Source organism: Anomaloglossus baeobatrachus, chromosome 2 (genome assembly GCF_048569485.1).
Source record: "Anomaloglossus baeobatrachus isolate aAnoBae1 chromosome 2, aAnoBae1.hap1, whole genome shotgun sequence".
Lineage (NCBI taxonomy): Eukaryota > Metazoa > Chordata > Amphibia > Anura > Aromobatidae > Anomaloglossus > Anomaloglossus baeobatrachus.
In genome coordinates, this window is record NC_134354.1 from 771,447,387 (window position 1) to 771,462,096 (window position 14,710).

General features: G+C 46.7%; 1 protein-coding gene across 1 annotated transcript in view; it reads left to right on the forward strand.

Annotated features, from left to right (window-relative positions):
- Positions 1–391: 391 nt before the first annotated feature.
- The window catches only part of CCDC83 (coiled-coil domain containing 83), a 111,906-nt gene continuing 97,587 nt past the window's right edge, over positions 392–14,710 (forward strand). The window contains exon 1 of the mRNA XM_075334702.1: positions 392–459. The gene's annotated coding sequence lies outside the window, so the exon portion shown is untranslated. The remainder of the gene's footprint in view (positions 460–14,710) is intronic.

Genomic DNA, 14,710 nt, shown 5'->3' on the forward strand with positions numbered 1-14,710 from the left:
GATAATGACGTAGGACAATTAAAGGTGCCATTTCAATGCAAGGATGCAAAAGTTAAGAAGCCAGCCATCACTTCAGATGCAGATTTCACATTTCACTGGTGGGAAATCTGAGGAGGAGGAGGAGGAACATAAAAACTGTCACATTAGGGGGGACCAAATAAAGCAGGATCATTTTAAAGTTTATAAATATTCAAAGGACATTGGCAGAAAAAAGGTTCCCCACCCCTGATTTACGGTAACACCTCCTGTCATATATTTTTCCCCCAGGAATAAGAAACAAATCTTGTTGTGTAATATTTTCAGTGTCCAGAAGGTGTCACTAGAACATTGCAAAGAATGCAGCACAGCTACAATGTATCCAGTCAGTTGTTGCTATGGTAATAGAATGTTGTGCAGAGCAGTGCAGGCTGCTGCATGGCTGCGGAGATCCAGGAAGTTTTCCTCATCTGCTGGGCACAGGTGGGTGATGGCTTTCTAATGGGTACAGTCTGTATTCAGGGTCATTTTTCTGTAGGGCAAACTGGGCATTTGGACAGGGCCCCTATTGTCTAACACACACTGAAGAGTTAAAACCCCAAGAGCAAACTAAAATTTCTCACTATTTATCTGTGTATGGCGGTAATATTTGGACATTGATTTGCAATGTATAACAGTACCATGTGGGATGTGTATGGCAGTGGTATCTCGGCACTATATGGTAGTGTTACAAAATTCTCTAATACATCTAAAAAAAGAAAGATTAGCTCTTAATGAAAAAAAAAAATCACTGAGTCTTAAAATATGGCTCAAAATCAAACCGGTCAAGCCTGCATGAGTTATGTGTCAGCCAGTGGCATAACTAGAGTTTGATGGGCCCCGGTGCAAAGTTCGGACCTGGACCCCCCCTCTACGTCCACCGACACTTGGGGTACAGGATAATGACACTGACACTTGGCTCTTTCTCTCAGCACCCAGATTTCCTATGTTCTGATATCCATCTGGTCCTCGGCACCCAGCTTTCCCATGCTCTGCTATACATCATTCCCTCAGCACCCAGCTTTCCCATATCAGAGCATGGGAAAGCTGGGTGCTGAGAGATGTATAGCAGAGCATGGGAAAGCTGGGTGCTGAGAGATGTATAGCAGAGCATGGGAAAGCTGGGTGCTGAGGGAAAGAGCCCTTTTCCCTCAGCACAAAACGTTCCCATCCCCTGCTTGTATCTTTGTCCCCCCTTGTATATAGTTTTGCCAAATACTACAATGGCCCCCACATAGCCTTACATATAGCATAAAGGGTCCCACATAACGCTTCATATATTAGAATGCACCTCCATAGTCCTCCATATATTATACTGCATTTCCCATAGTTCTCTATGTATTATAATTCACCCCATATTACTCCATATATTATACTGCACCACATAGTCCTCCATATAATATACTGCGCCCCATAGTCCTCCATATAATATTATTCACCCCAGGCCTCCATGTATAATGCAGCCAGCCCCCCCATGTATAATGTAGCCAGCCCCCCCATGCTCCATGTATAATGCAGCCAGCCCCCCATGTATAATGTAGCCAGCCCCCCCATGCTCCATGTATAATGCAGCCAGCCCTCCATGCTCCATGTATAATGCAGCCAGCCCCCCATGTTCCATGGAAAATGCAAGCCCCCCCCCTACTCCATGTATTATGCAAGCCCCCCCACACTCCATGTATAATGCAAGCCCCCCAATGCTCCATGTATAATGCTGGCAGCCCCCCAGGCCTTCATGTATAATGCAGCCAGCCCCCCACTCCATGTATAATGCAAGCCCCCCCCACACTCCATGTATAATGCAAGCCCCCCCAATGCTCCATGTATAATGCTGGCAGCCCCCCATACCTTTATGTATAATTCAGCCAGCCCCCTATGCTCCATGTATAATGCTGGCAGCCCCCCCATGCTCAATGTATGATGCTGGCAGCCCCCCCATGTTTACTGCTGGCAGCCCCCCATGCTCTATGTATACTGCTGACAGCCCCCCATGCTCCATGTATACTGCTGGCAGCCCCCCATGCTCCATGTATACTGCTGGCAGCCCCCCATGCTCCATGTATACTGCTGGCAGCCCCCCATTCTCAATGTATAATGCTGGCAGCCCCTTATGCTCCATGTATACTGCTGGCAGCCCCCCCATGCTCCATGTATACTGCTGGCAGCCCCCTCCCATGCTCCATGTATACTGCTGACAGCCCCCCCATGCCCCTCCCGGCCCCTGGGTATGCACTGATTTAAAAAATGTAAAAAAAAAAAAAAACAAGTTTTTACCGCTCTCCTCGTTCCCCCGCTGCTCCATCATCTCTCCTCCGTTCGGCATCCTCCCACCCTGCGCTCTGTGCTCTGATTCTGAGCACATCGCACGCACAGGAGTGACGTCACCGCGCAGGCACAGAGGGAGAATAAAGGAGTGTGGAGCTACACGGGCCGCTCCACGCTTCTTCATTGTTGCTGTGCGTGATGACGGGGGAGGGGGGTCCAGTGTCACCGGCGGCGGCACCGGGTCATATAGCGGCCGCGTGGTGTGCGCCAGATCAGCGCAGCTCCTCTCACAGAAAGGAGCTGCTTGCTGATCTGGAGAGCGGGCCCCTAAGCTGCTGGGCCCGGTTGCAGTCGTGACCTCTGCAACCGCGGTAGTTACACCCCTGGGTGTCAGCATCCTTTAGAAATTCAGAGGTTTCTGTGCAACATTGCCAACTCCAGGAACCGAAATAGCAGCCGGGTACAATTGCTGTAGGTGTAAGTCCATATTATTCACTGCACGTACTGTCATGTAAGGTTTGTGGATTAAGAATGTAGATAAAATTGGATGGATACAATGGATGTATGGATGAAAATTAATACAATGGATGTATGGATGAATACGGATATGTGGCGCCCTGGACTAGCCAGGTCGTCACAGGTACTACAACATACACCCCCACCCCGAGATAGGCACATCAGCCAGACACAAAATCCTTGTTGCCTCCCTCCAGGGGCTGATGTCCACACCAGGTGGGGTGGAGCCAGGCGGTTGGCCCCGCCCACCGAGGAGTTCACAGTCCTGGAGGCGGGAAAAGGAAGTCAGATCAGTTAGGGAAGTGGAAGAGTGAGGAGTAAAGTGGTAGTAGAAGAGCAAACTGACTGTGTCCGGGTACGTGGCCCGGGCACCGAGAGCAAGGTTGACAGACGGTGGTGGCCGTCTGCAGGAGAGGCAGATCAACGCGGAATCGTAGGACCGGGGTCGGGCGGTGGCCCGCCGGTACTGAACCAGGGAGCGAAGTGAAGCCAGCACAAACCGGCAGGGCCTGCGGACCCCGACCAGGCTTGGAGTCGCCGTTAAATAGGTCAAATCTGTCAGTGACCGGAACCCCAGGGGTTTCCTAACAGCCAAGACCCGATTGAAGGCAACCGTCCAACCAGCAAAAGGAAATACAGCTACCGCCACAGCTAGAGTTCCCAGGGCCAGAGCCTGCGGGCAAAAGGGCTCCTCAGGCACATATACATGCTGGGGAGCGGGTTACCGGTGGGAAGCCATCGGGACCGAACATACACAAAGGTGCAGGGAAAGGCAGCCACCACCAACCGTCTGGGAGAAACCACAGCAGCCGGCTGCGGGACCCGTCCATCCAGCCCGTTTGGTTTACCAGAGACTTTGCATCCATTTGTGCCTGAGTGAGTACTACCGTGCCATCCGGCACCGCGCTGCGCAGTCTAAGCGACCCTGCCCCTTGCCAACCCTGCCTCCCCGACACTTCACCGGGCCCCGGGACCACCAACCCCCTACCCACGGAGGGGAGAGAAACATCCCAGCTGCTCCCTACCATCGCTCCCGGGATCCCCGTCAATAGCAGCGGTGGTGCCCAATCTCACCACGACCCGTGGGTGGCGTCACGGACCAAATCCCCAAACCGAACTACCCTCCTTTCACTCACGGGCGAGGAGCGCCGCTCGAGTCCCCGAATCCGGCCCACCGCTCGAGCCACCGAGCAGCAGCAGCAGCAGCGCCGGACCCGAGCGTGGTGAGCGCAGCGCCCCACCGCCCGCGACAGATACAATAAATGTATGGATGAATATGGATACAATGGACCCATGGATGAACATGAATATAATGGATGTATGGATGAATATGTATACAATGAACGCATGGATGAATATGTATACAATGGACGCATGGATGAATATGGCTACAACTGAATATATAGATTGCACCCTAGTCATTGACCATAACCTTTCCATGAATAAAGACATATTTGGCATTGTTCTATATGGAACAAAGGCAGTGCTGTGGAGTCGGAGTTGTTAAAAAATGGATTGACTCCTAAAATACATTAAGTACGGAAAGTATTCAGACCCCTTTAATTTTTTCACTCTTTGTTTCATTGAAGCCATTTAGTAAATTCAAAAAAGTTCATTTTTTTTCTTAGTACTGTACACGCTGCACCCCATCCCCCATCTTGACAGAAAAAAAATGTAGAAATGACGCCATTTTCAGGTCTCTCCAGAGATGCTCAATTGGGTTTAGGTCAGGGCTCTGGCTGGGCCGGTCAAAAATGTTTACAGAGTTGTTCTGAAGCCGCTCCTTTGTTATTTTAGCTGTGTGCTTAGGGTCATTGTCTTGTTGGAAGGTAAACGTTCAGCCAAGTCCTGTCCCTGCCCCTATAGCATGATACTGCCACCACCATGTCTCACTGTTGGGATTGTATTGGGCAGGTGATGAGCAGTGCCTGCATTTCTCCACACATACCACTTAGAATTATCACCAAAAAGTTCTATCGTTGTCTCATCAGACCAGAGAATCTTATTTCTCATAGTCTGGGAGTCCTTCATATGTTTTTTTGCAAACTCTATGCGGCTTTCATATGTCTTTCACTGAGGAGTGGTTTCTGTCGGCCACTCTGCCATAAAGGCCCGACTGGTGGAGGCTGCAGTGATAGGTGACTTTGTGCAACTTTCTCCCATCTCCCTACTGCATCTCTGGAGCTCAGCCTCAGTGATCTTGGGGTTCTTCTTTACCTCTCTCACCAAGGCTCTTCTCCCACGATTGCTCAGTTTGGCTGGACGGCCAGGTCTAGGAAGAGTTCTGCTGGTCCCAAACCTCTTCCATGTAAGGATTATGGAGGCCACTGCGCTCTTAGGAACCTTGAGTACTCCAGAAATTCTTTTGTAACCTTGGCCAGATCTGTGCCTTGCCACGATTCTATCTCTGAGCTCCTTGGGCAGTTTCGTTTTTTTCTATAAACAGTTTTTATTCATATTTAGTAACCTTACAAAACAAAAAAAAAACAACAATCAGGCATTGAATCAATTACAAAGAAAATATCAGGATGCAGCAATCCACATATTTATATCATCAATATTAAACAAACATAAACCAACATGCTGCATTTTATCTTGTAAATACCACTAACAAGAAACATAAAGAAAGCAGAGCCCCTATGTGCAAGAATATATCTACTATAATACTGCCCCTATGTACAAGAATATAACTACTATAATATTGCCCCTATATACAAGAATATAACTACTATAATACTGCCCCCTATGTACAAGAATATAACTACTATGATACTGCCCCTATGTTCAAGAATATATCTACTATAATACTGCTCCTATGTACAAGAATATAACTACTATTATACTGCCTCCTATGTACAAGAATATAATTACTATAATACTGCCCCCTATGTACAAGTATATAACTACTATAATACTGCTCCCTATGTACAAGAATATAATTACTATAATACTGCTCCTATATACAAGAATATAACTACTATAATACTGCCCCTATGCACAAGAATATAACTACTATAATACTGCCCTATGTACAAGAATAAAACTACTATAATACTGCCCCTATATACAAGAATATAACTACTATAATACTTCCCCTATGTACAAGAATATAACTACTATAATACTGCCCCTATGTACAAGAATATAACTACTATAATACTGCCCCTATGTACAAGAATATATCTGCTATAATACTGCCCCCTACATAAAAGAATATAACTACTATAATACTGCCACTATGTAGAAGAATATATCTACTATAATACTGCTCCTATGTACAAGAATAAAACTACTATAATACTGCTGCCTATGTACAGGAATATAACTACTATAATACTGCCTCCTATGTACAAGAATATAGCTACTATAATACTGCTCCTATGTATAAGAATATAACTACTATAATACTGCTCCTATGTACAAGAATATAACTACTATAATACTGCCCCTATATACAAGAATATAACTACTATAATACTGCCCCCATGTACAAGAATATAACTACTATAATACTGCTTCTATGTACAAGAATATAACTACTATAATACTGCCCCTATGTACAAGAATATAACTACTATAATACTGCTTCTATGTACAAGAATATAACTACTATAATACTGCCCCTATGTACAAGAATATAACTACTATAATACTGCTTCTATGTACAAGAATATAACTACTATAATACTGCCCCTATGTACAAGAATATAACTACTATAATACTGCTCCTATGTACAAGAATATAACTACTATAATACTGTCCCTATGTACAAGAATATAACTACTATAATACTGTTCCTATGTAGAAGAATATAACTGCTATAATACTGCCCCTATGTACAATAATACAACTACTATAATACTGCCTCCTATGTACAAGAATATAACTGCTATAATACTGCCCCTATGTACAATAATACAACTACTATAATACTGCCTCCTATGTAGAAGAATATAACTACTATAATACTGCTCCTATGTACAAGAATACAACTACTATAATACTGCCTCCTATGTAGAAGAATATAACTACTATAATACTGCTCCTATGTACAAGAATACAACTACTATAATACTGCCTCCTATGTAGAAGAATATAACTACTATAATACTGCTCCTATGTACTACTATAATACTGCCCCTATATACAAGAATATAACTACTATAATACTGCCCCCATGTACAAGAATATAACTACTATAATACTGCTTCTATGTACAAGAATATAACTACTATAATACTGCCCCTATGTACAAGAATATAACTACTATAATACTGCTCCTCTGTACAAGAATACAACTGCTATAATACTGGCTCATCTGTAGATGAATTCTGATGTTATGATTGCAGTTATGTATGTATACTCTTGGCTCGGTGGTGAGCACAGATGTACGTATATAATTGTGCAGCTGATCAGTGAGTTTATGCTGTGCGCTGTGTTGGATCTGTTCATCCTGTATCTAGACTTCTATGAATGGGCCCATTTGATGCGGAGTTTCCCGTATACCATATGACACCCCCAGTAATTCAGGGACCTGTTACAAGGCTTTGCTTTCACGCTGAGTATAAAATGTGAGGATAATGAATTTTTTTTGGCGGAGACCTTCCCTTCCTGTCTACTCAGCTGTTCTTCATCCACAACAGGAATCGCCAAACAGAACTCATTCCTATTTCGTCTCATAAATGAAGTGATTCTTCCCCCGAAGACGACATATTTTCCTCTTGGGCTGAGAGCCAGGAGAGAGTCTTCATCGGGAGAACCTGTCCCTCAAGTCAGGATTAAAGAAAACCCACATCCAGCTGTTTATTGCGCTTTAGTCCCAGCCACGATGTGGGATCTGGACGGAATCCTGTGATTTTTGCTCTTCTTGTAATATTATATAATCTACAGCCATCATATCTAGATTACAATAACTCGCTGCTGGGTATGGCTCTGCTGCTGCTGACAATTGCGCTTATGATGTGAATGTAAATTTTAGGGCACGAATATTCCTTCCAGACTCTACATACGGCAATTAGTTTAGTTATCTGCATCAATGTCCCATCACACAATCTACTGCCCATAACCTGTAATATTGTAGGTTTCAAAAATTGCATCCAGGCCCACTTGAATTTCACATTATGTGGCAGCGAGTTCTAAAATTTCACTGCTTGTAGAGTAACGAAGTCATCCTCTTCTGGCTCATAGAGTAAAGAATCCTTAGTATCACTTCTCGTACAGTAAAGAATCCATAGTATTACTGCTCTTACGGTTAAAAATGCAACGTATCACTGCTTGTACAGTAAAGAATTCAAAGTATCACTTCTCGTACAGTAAAGAATCCATAGTCTCACTGCTCATACAGTAAAAAATCCATCATATCACTGCTTGTATAGTAAAGAATCCAAAGTATCACTTCTCATACAGTAAAGAATCCATAGTATCACTTCTTATACAGTAAAGAATCCATAGTATCACTGCTCATACAGTAAAGAATCCATAGTCTCACTGCTCATACAGTAAAGAATCCATAGTATCACTGCTCATACAGTAAAGAATCCATAGTCTCACTGCTCATACAATAAAGAATCCATAGTATCACTGCTCATACAGTAAAGAATCCATAGTATCACTGCTCATACAGTAAAGAATCCATAGTATCACTTCTCCTACAGTAAAGAATCCATAGTATCACTGCTCATACAGTAAAGAATCCATAGTATCACTTCTCATACAGTAAAGAATCCAAAGTATCACTGCTCGTACAGTAAAGAATCCATAGTATCACTGCTCACACAGTAAAGAATCTATAGTATCACTTCTCATACAGTAAAGAATCCATAGTATCACTTCTCATACAGTAAAGAATCCATAGTATCACTGCTCGTACAGTAAAAAATCCATAGTATCACTGCTCGTACAGTAAAAAATCCAATGTATCACTGCTTGTACAGTAAAGAATCCATAGTATCACTGCTCGTACAGTAAAGAATCCATAGTATCACTGCACCGGTGTAGGACGGCAGCCCGCGGACGGTCTGCGTTTTGCTAAGGGGGAATGTGTCGCCCTGGGCAAGCCAGGGGACACAGGTCACACACCACCACACCCCACACCCCAGGTAGGCACCCCTAAGCTGAACCAAAAATCCTTGTTGCCTTCCTCCAGGAGTCTGCTGATGCACACCAGGGGGTGGGCCAGGCGGTTGGCTCCGCCCACCAAGGAGCTCACAGCTCTGGAGGCAGGAAGTGTCAGGCAGATAGCCCCAGGCAGGGCAAGAGTGAAGTCCAGTGAAGGGCTAGAGTAAACAACAGGGAAGTGAAAGTGAAGGAAAGAAAAGTGGAAAAGGAGGAAAGCAAGAAGTGGTGACAGAGCAGAGAGTGTGCCAAGCCTGAGAGCCCAGCTTTGTGTAGGGCTAGAACAGCAAGGTCAGCGACGGCGGTGACTGTCCGGAGGGGGACCGTTTGGAAGTTCCTGGAAGGACCCCGTTGGCTGTGTGCCCGGTGGTCTGGAGCAGTGTTCCGAAAGACAGTCAGCACCAGGGCAGGGGCCTCTCGGACCCCGGCAAGGCTAGGAGTCGCCAAATTTGCCGAATCCGTCAGTGAAGGGGACGTAGATTCCCCCAACAACCAAGTCCCGATAGAAGGCAACAGTCCAACCTGTACAACAGAGGCACCGCCACCGCCAGGGCACCAGTCTCTGAGGGCCAGCGCCTGCGGGCAAAGTGTAGTGCTCCTCCGGCCCAGCTTGAAGCCGGGGAGCGGGTTACCGGTGGGGACCCATCGCAACCATCAGTACATACAGGTGCAAGGAAGAGGGACACCACCGTCACCTACCGGGGAAGCAAAGCAGCCGTCTGTGGGACCGTCCTACCAGCCGTTTGGTTTACCGTACAAACTGTGTCCAAGTCTCAGGCTGAGTGAGTACCATAGTGCCGCAAGGCACAGCGCTGCCCCCGCGTCCCTGCGCCCACCAGGCCCTGCACCTCACAAGCCATCACCGGGCCCCGGGATCACCAACCCCTACCCACGGAGGGGCAACACAACACCTGGCTGCTCCCCATCACCATCCCCGGGATCCCCGCATTGAGCAGCGGTGGTGCTACACATCACCACAACCGTGGGTGGCGTCACGGACATTATCCCACACCCCAAACAACCCCCCTTTCACTCACGGGCGAGGAGTGCCGCTCGAGAAACCCCGGGATCCGGCCCACCGCTCGAGCCACCACTGAGCAGCTGCCGGACCCGAGCAGAAGGGGTGAGCGCGGTGTGCTGACACCCTCCTCCCCGCCCGCGACACCCACCGTGTCCCCATCCTGTAATCATGTGCCCCACCTTGTCCCCATCCTATAGTCATGTGCCCACCTTGTCCCCATCCTATAGTCATGTGCCCACCTTGTCCCCATCCTGTAATCATGTGCCCCACCTTGTCCCCATCCTATAGTCATGTGCCCACCTTGTCCCCATCCTGTAATCATGTGCCCCACCTTGTCCCCATCCTATAGTCATGTGCCCACCTTGTCCCCATCCTGTAATCATGTGCCCCACCTTGTCCCCATCCTATAGTCATGTGCCCACCTTGTCCCCATCCTGTAATCATGTGCCCCACCTTGTCCCCATCCTATAGTCATGTGCCCACCTTGTCCCCATCCTGTAATCATGTGCCCACCTTGTCCCCATCCTGTAGTCATGTGCCCACCTTGTCCCCATCCTGTAATCATGTGCCCACCTTTTCCCCATCCTATAGTCATGTGCCCATCCTGTAGTAATGGGGGGGCAGTGGTGGTAGCGGCGGTGGCTGAAAGGGGGCAGGGGCGCTATAACTTACCGATCACTCTCAGCTTCCACAATCCACAGACGCTGGAGTGAAGCTGAGGGGAGTGGTCTCCGGCCCCAGATCCACAGTGATTGGACAGGACGGTCACAAGGCCGGTCTCTCCAATCAGAGCTGGGGGCGGGTGAAACACAGGTCACCCAGCTCCAGACAATGATCGGTGCTACAGCTGCACTGATCAGGGCTGGATTTCACTGTTTCAGCCGTTTTCAATGGCTGAAACATTAGTGGCTGTGATTGGCTGACGAACGACGCTCAGCCAATCACAGCCTACGTAGGTCCGGGGAGGAGACGCCACCCCTCCTGAGGTCCCCTCCTCCCCGAATCTAAGGTATTTGCATTGCAAAGCGATCGGAGCCACCGAGGCTGCGATCTCGCCATGACGTACAGGGTACGTCATGGGTCCTTAAGTACCAGGGAGCCATGACATACCCAGTACGTCATAGATCGCTAAGGGGTTAATGTGCCGTCCTTCACATACACACACACACACACACCATTCTTTTCACCTGTCCCGCGCTCCCTCGGCTGCCTCATCTCTGCTTCGTGCGGAGCCCAGGCTCGGGCCCCTGTTACTATCGCGGTAGGTGCAGGTGCTGCAGTCACTGTCAGTGATTTCTGTCAGATGATTGTATTGCCAGCGCGAGAGCGCAGAGTCCTTGACTCAGATCAGCGCCGGCAAAACATTCATCTTACAAAGTGCAGACAGTGGCTGCGGCCCCTGCACCTGCTGCGATAGTGACAGGGGCCCGAGCCTGGGGGCCGCACGAAGCAGCCTGACGGGCCGCATGCGGCCCGCGGGCCGCGTGTTTGAGACCCCTGAACTAGATGGACTTAGAGTCTCCCTTCAACCTTAAAAACTATAGCCCGCTTTACACGCTTCAATATATCTCACAATCCGTCGTCGGGGTCAAGTTGTAAGTGACGCACATCCGGCATCGTTTGTGAGGTATCTGCGTGTGACACCTACGTGCGATCAGGATTGAACGCAAAACCGTTGATCGCAAACACATCGTATCTTTGTCTAGAATTGAGCGTTTTGTTGCACGAACCTAGTCAATTGTAACGTGTGACATCCCTCATACGATTTTGGTGTCTGAGGCTATGTGCGCAGGTGTGCGCTCTGCACCGCAGCTTAAAAAAGGTCCGCTTCAGAGCGCAGCTGAAAAGCTGCTTCTGAAGCGCCTCACAATGTCTGTCATTCACTAATCTCTGTCAGTCGGTCACTATCTCTGTCCCTCTCTCTCTGTCCATGTCAGTCTATCCCTCTTAACCCCCTCTCTCATACTCACCGATCCCCGGCGTGGCGCTGCACGGCATTCACACTGCTCCGGCGGCTTTTACTATTTTGAAAAAGTCGGCCGCTCATTAAACAATCTCGTATTCCCTGCTTTCCCCGCCCACAGGCGCCTATGATTGGTTGCAGTGAGACACGCCCCCACGCTGAGTGACAGCTGTCTCACTGCACCCAATCACAGCAGCCGGTGGGCGTGTCTATACTGTGCAGTGAAATAAATAATTAAATAATTTAAAAAAACGGCGTGCGGTCCCCCCCAATTTTAAAACCAGCCAGATAAAGCCATACGGCTGAAGGCTGGTATTCTCAGGATGGGGAGCTCCACGTTATGGGGAGCCCCCCAGCCTAACAATATTAGCCAACAGCCGCCCAGAATTGCCGCATACATTAGATGCGACAGTTCTGGGACTGTACCCGGATCTTCCCGATTTGCCCTGGTGCGTTGGCAAATCGGGGTAATAAGGAGTTATTGGCAGCCCATAGCTGACACTAAATCCTAGATTAATCATGTCAGGCGTCTCCCCGAGATTCCTTCCATGATTAATCTGTAAGTGACAGTAAATAAACACACACACCCGAAAAAATCCTTTATTAGAAATAAAAAACACAAACATATACCCTCGTACACCACTTTAATAAGCCCGAAAAAGCCCTCCATGTCTGGCGTAATCCACGGACCTCCAGCGTCACTTCCAGCTCTGCTGCATGGAGGTGACCGGAGCTGCAGAAGACACCGCCGCTCCTGTCACCTCCACACAGCAACTGAAGACAGCCGCGAGATCAGCTGAGCTGTCACTGAGGTTACCCGCTGTCACTGGATACAGCGGTGGCCGTGGGTAACCTCAGTGACAGCTCAGCTGATCGCGCGGCTGTCTTCAGTTGCTGCGTGGAGGTGACAGGAGCGGCGGTGTCTTCAGCAGCTCCGGTCACCTCCATGCAGCAGAGCTGGAAGCGACGCTGGAGGTCCGTGGATTACGCCGGACATGGAGGGCTTTTTCGGGCTTATTAAAGTGGTGTACGAGGGTATATGTTTGTGTTTTTTATTTCTAATAAAAGGATTTTTTCGGGTGTGTGTTTATTTACTGTCACTTACAGATTAATCATGGAAGGTATCTCGGGGAGACGCCTGACATGATTAATCTAGGAGTTCTTGGCAGCTATGGGCTGCCATTAACTCCTTATTACCCCGATTTGCCAACGCACCAGGGCAAATCGGGAAGAGCCGGTTACAGTCCCAGAACTGTCGCATCTAATGTATGCGGCAATTCTGGGCGGCTGTTGGCTGATATTGTTAGGCTGGGGGGCTCCCCATAACGTGCTGTAGAGTAAAGAATCCAAAGTATCACTTCTCGTACAGTAAAGAATCCATAGTATCACTGCTCGTACAGTAAATAATCCATAGTATTATTTTTTATACAGTAAAAAATCCATCATATCACTGCTTGTATAGTAAAAAAAATCCATAGTTTCACTGCTCGTACAGTAAAGAATCCATAGTATCACTGCTCATACAGTAAAATATCCATCGTAACACTGCTTGTACAGTAAAGAATCCATAGTATCACTGCTCGTACAGTAAAGAATCCATAGTATTACTGCACATACAGTAAAATATCCATCGTATCACTGCTTGTACAGTAAAGAATCCATAGTATTACTTCTCGTACAGTAAAAGAATCCATCATATTACTGCTTGTACAGTAAAGAATCCATATAATCACCGCTCGTACACTAATAAATCCATAGTCTTGATTCTTTTAGAGTAAAAAACTTCATGGTCTCACTGCTCGTGAATTAAAGAATTGATGTTTGTGATTATGATTAAACCTCCTTTCCTCTAGACGTAGAGGATGCCTCTTGTCATCATCAGGCCTGAGTGTAAAAAGATCATTATACAGATCTCTGTACTGTCCCCTCATATATTTGTACATTGTAATAAGATTGGCCCTAAGCATTCGTTTTTCCAAACTGAATAACCCCAACTTGGATACCTGTTCACCCATTCCCTTCACCCGCTCTAGATCAGCTCTGTCCTTCTTACTCCCTGGAGCTCCTGTACACAGTATCTATGTGTGGCTGCACTAGTGACTTGTATAGAGGAAAACTATGTTCTTGTCCTGAGTATCTTTGTCTCTTTCAATACATCCCATTATTTTATTAACCTTGGCAGCAGCCACCTGACACTGGTCACTAAAGTTGAGTTTGCTGCCCACCCATACACCCAAGGCTTTTTCAGTGACAGATTTACCATTTAGTACATAATTGTATATTTTATTTCCTCAGCCCAAATGTATCACCTTACATTTATCCACATTAAACCTCAATTGCCATTTCTCGGCCCAAGCCTCCAACTTTATATAAATTCCTCTGTAACATTAAATTATCCTACTCTGTGATGATTACCCTGCAGAGTTTAGTATCATCTGCAAAAATTGAAATTCTACTCTGTAGGTCCACTACAAGTTCATATATAATAATAAATATATTACAAAGAAAAGGGCCCAATACTGACCCCTGTGATACCTCACTATTAACTATGATCCAATTAAAGTGTGTTCCATTATTAACCACTCTTTCTGTTTCCTATCATTGAGGCAGTTGATATATCCCAATTACACATATTTCCCCGACGTCTCAATGCTCTCATTTTATGTACTAAATTTTTGTGTCGATCTGTAACGAATGCTTTCGTCCAGTCTAGAGCTTATGTCATCATAGAAGCTGACAGGACTGATGCCTCATAAACCTATGTTGATGTTGGATTATGTGGTTATTTTTATTGAGATACTCAAGGATTCCATGT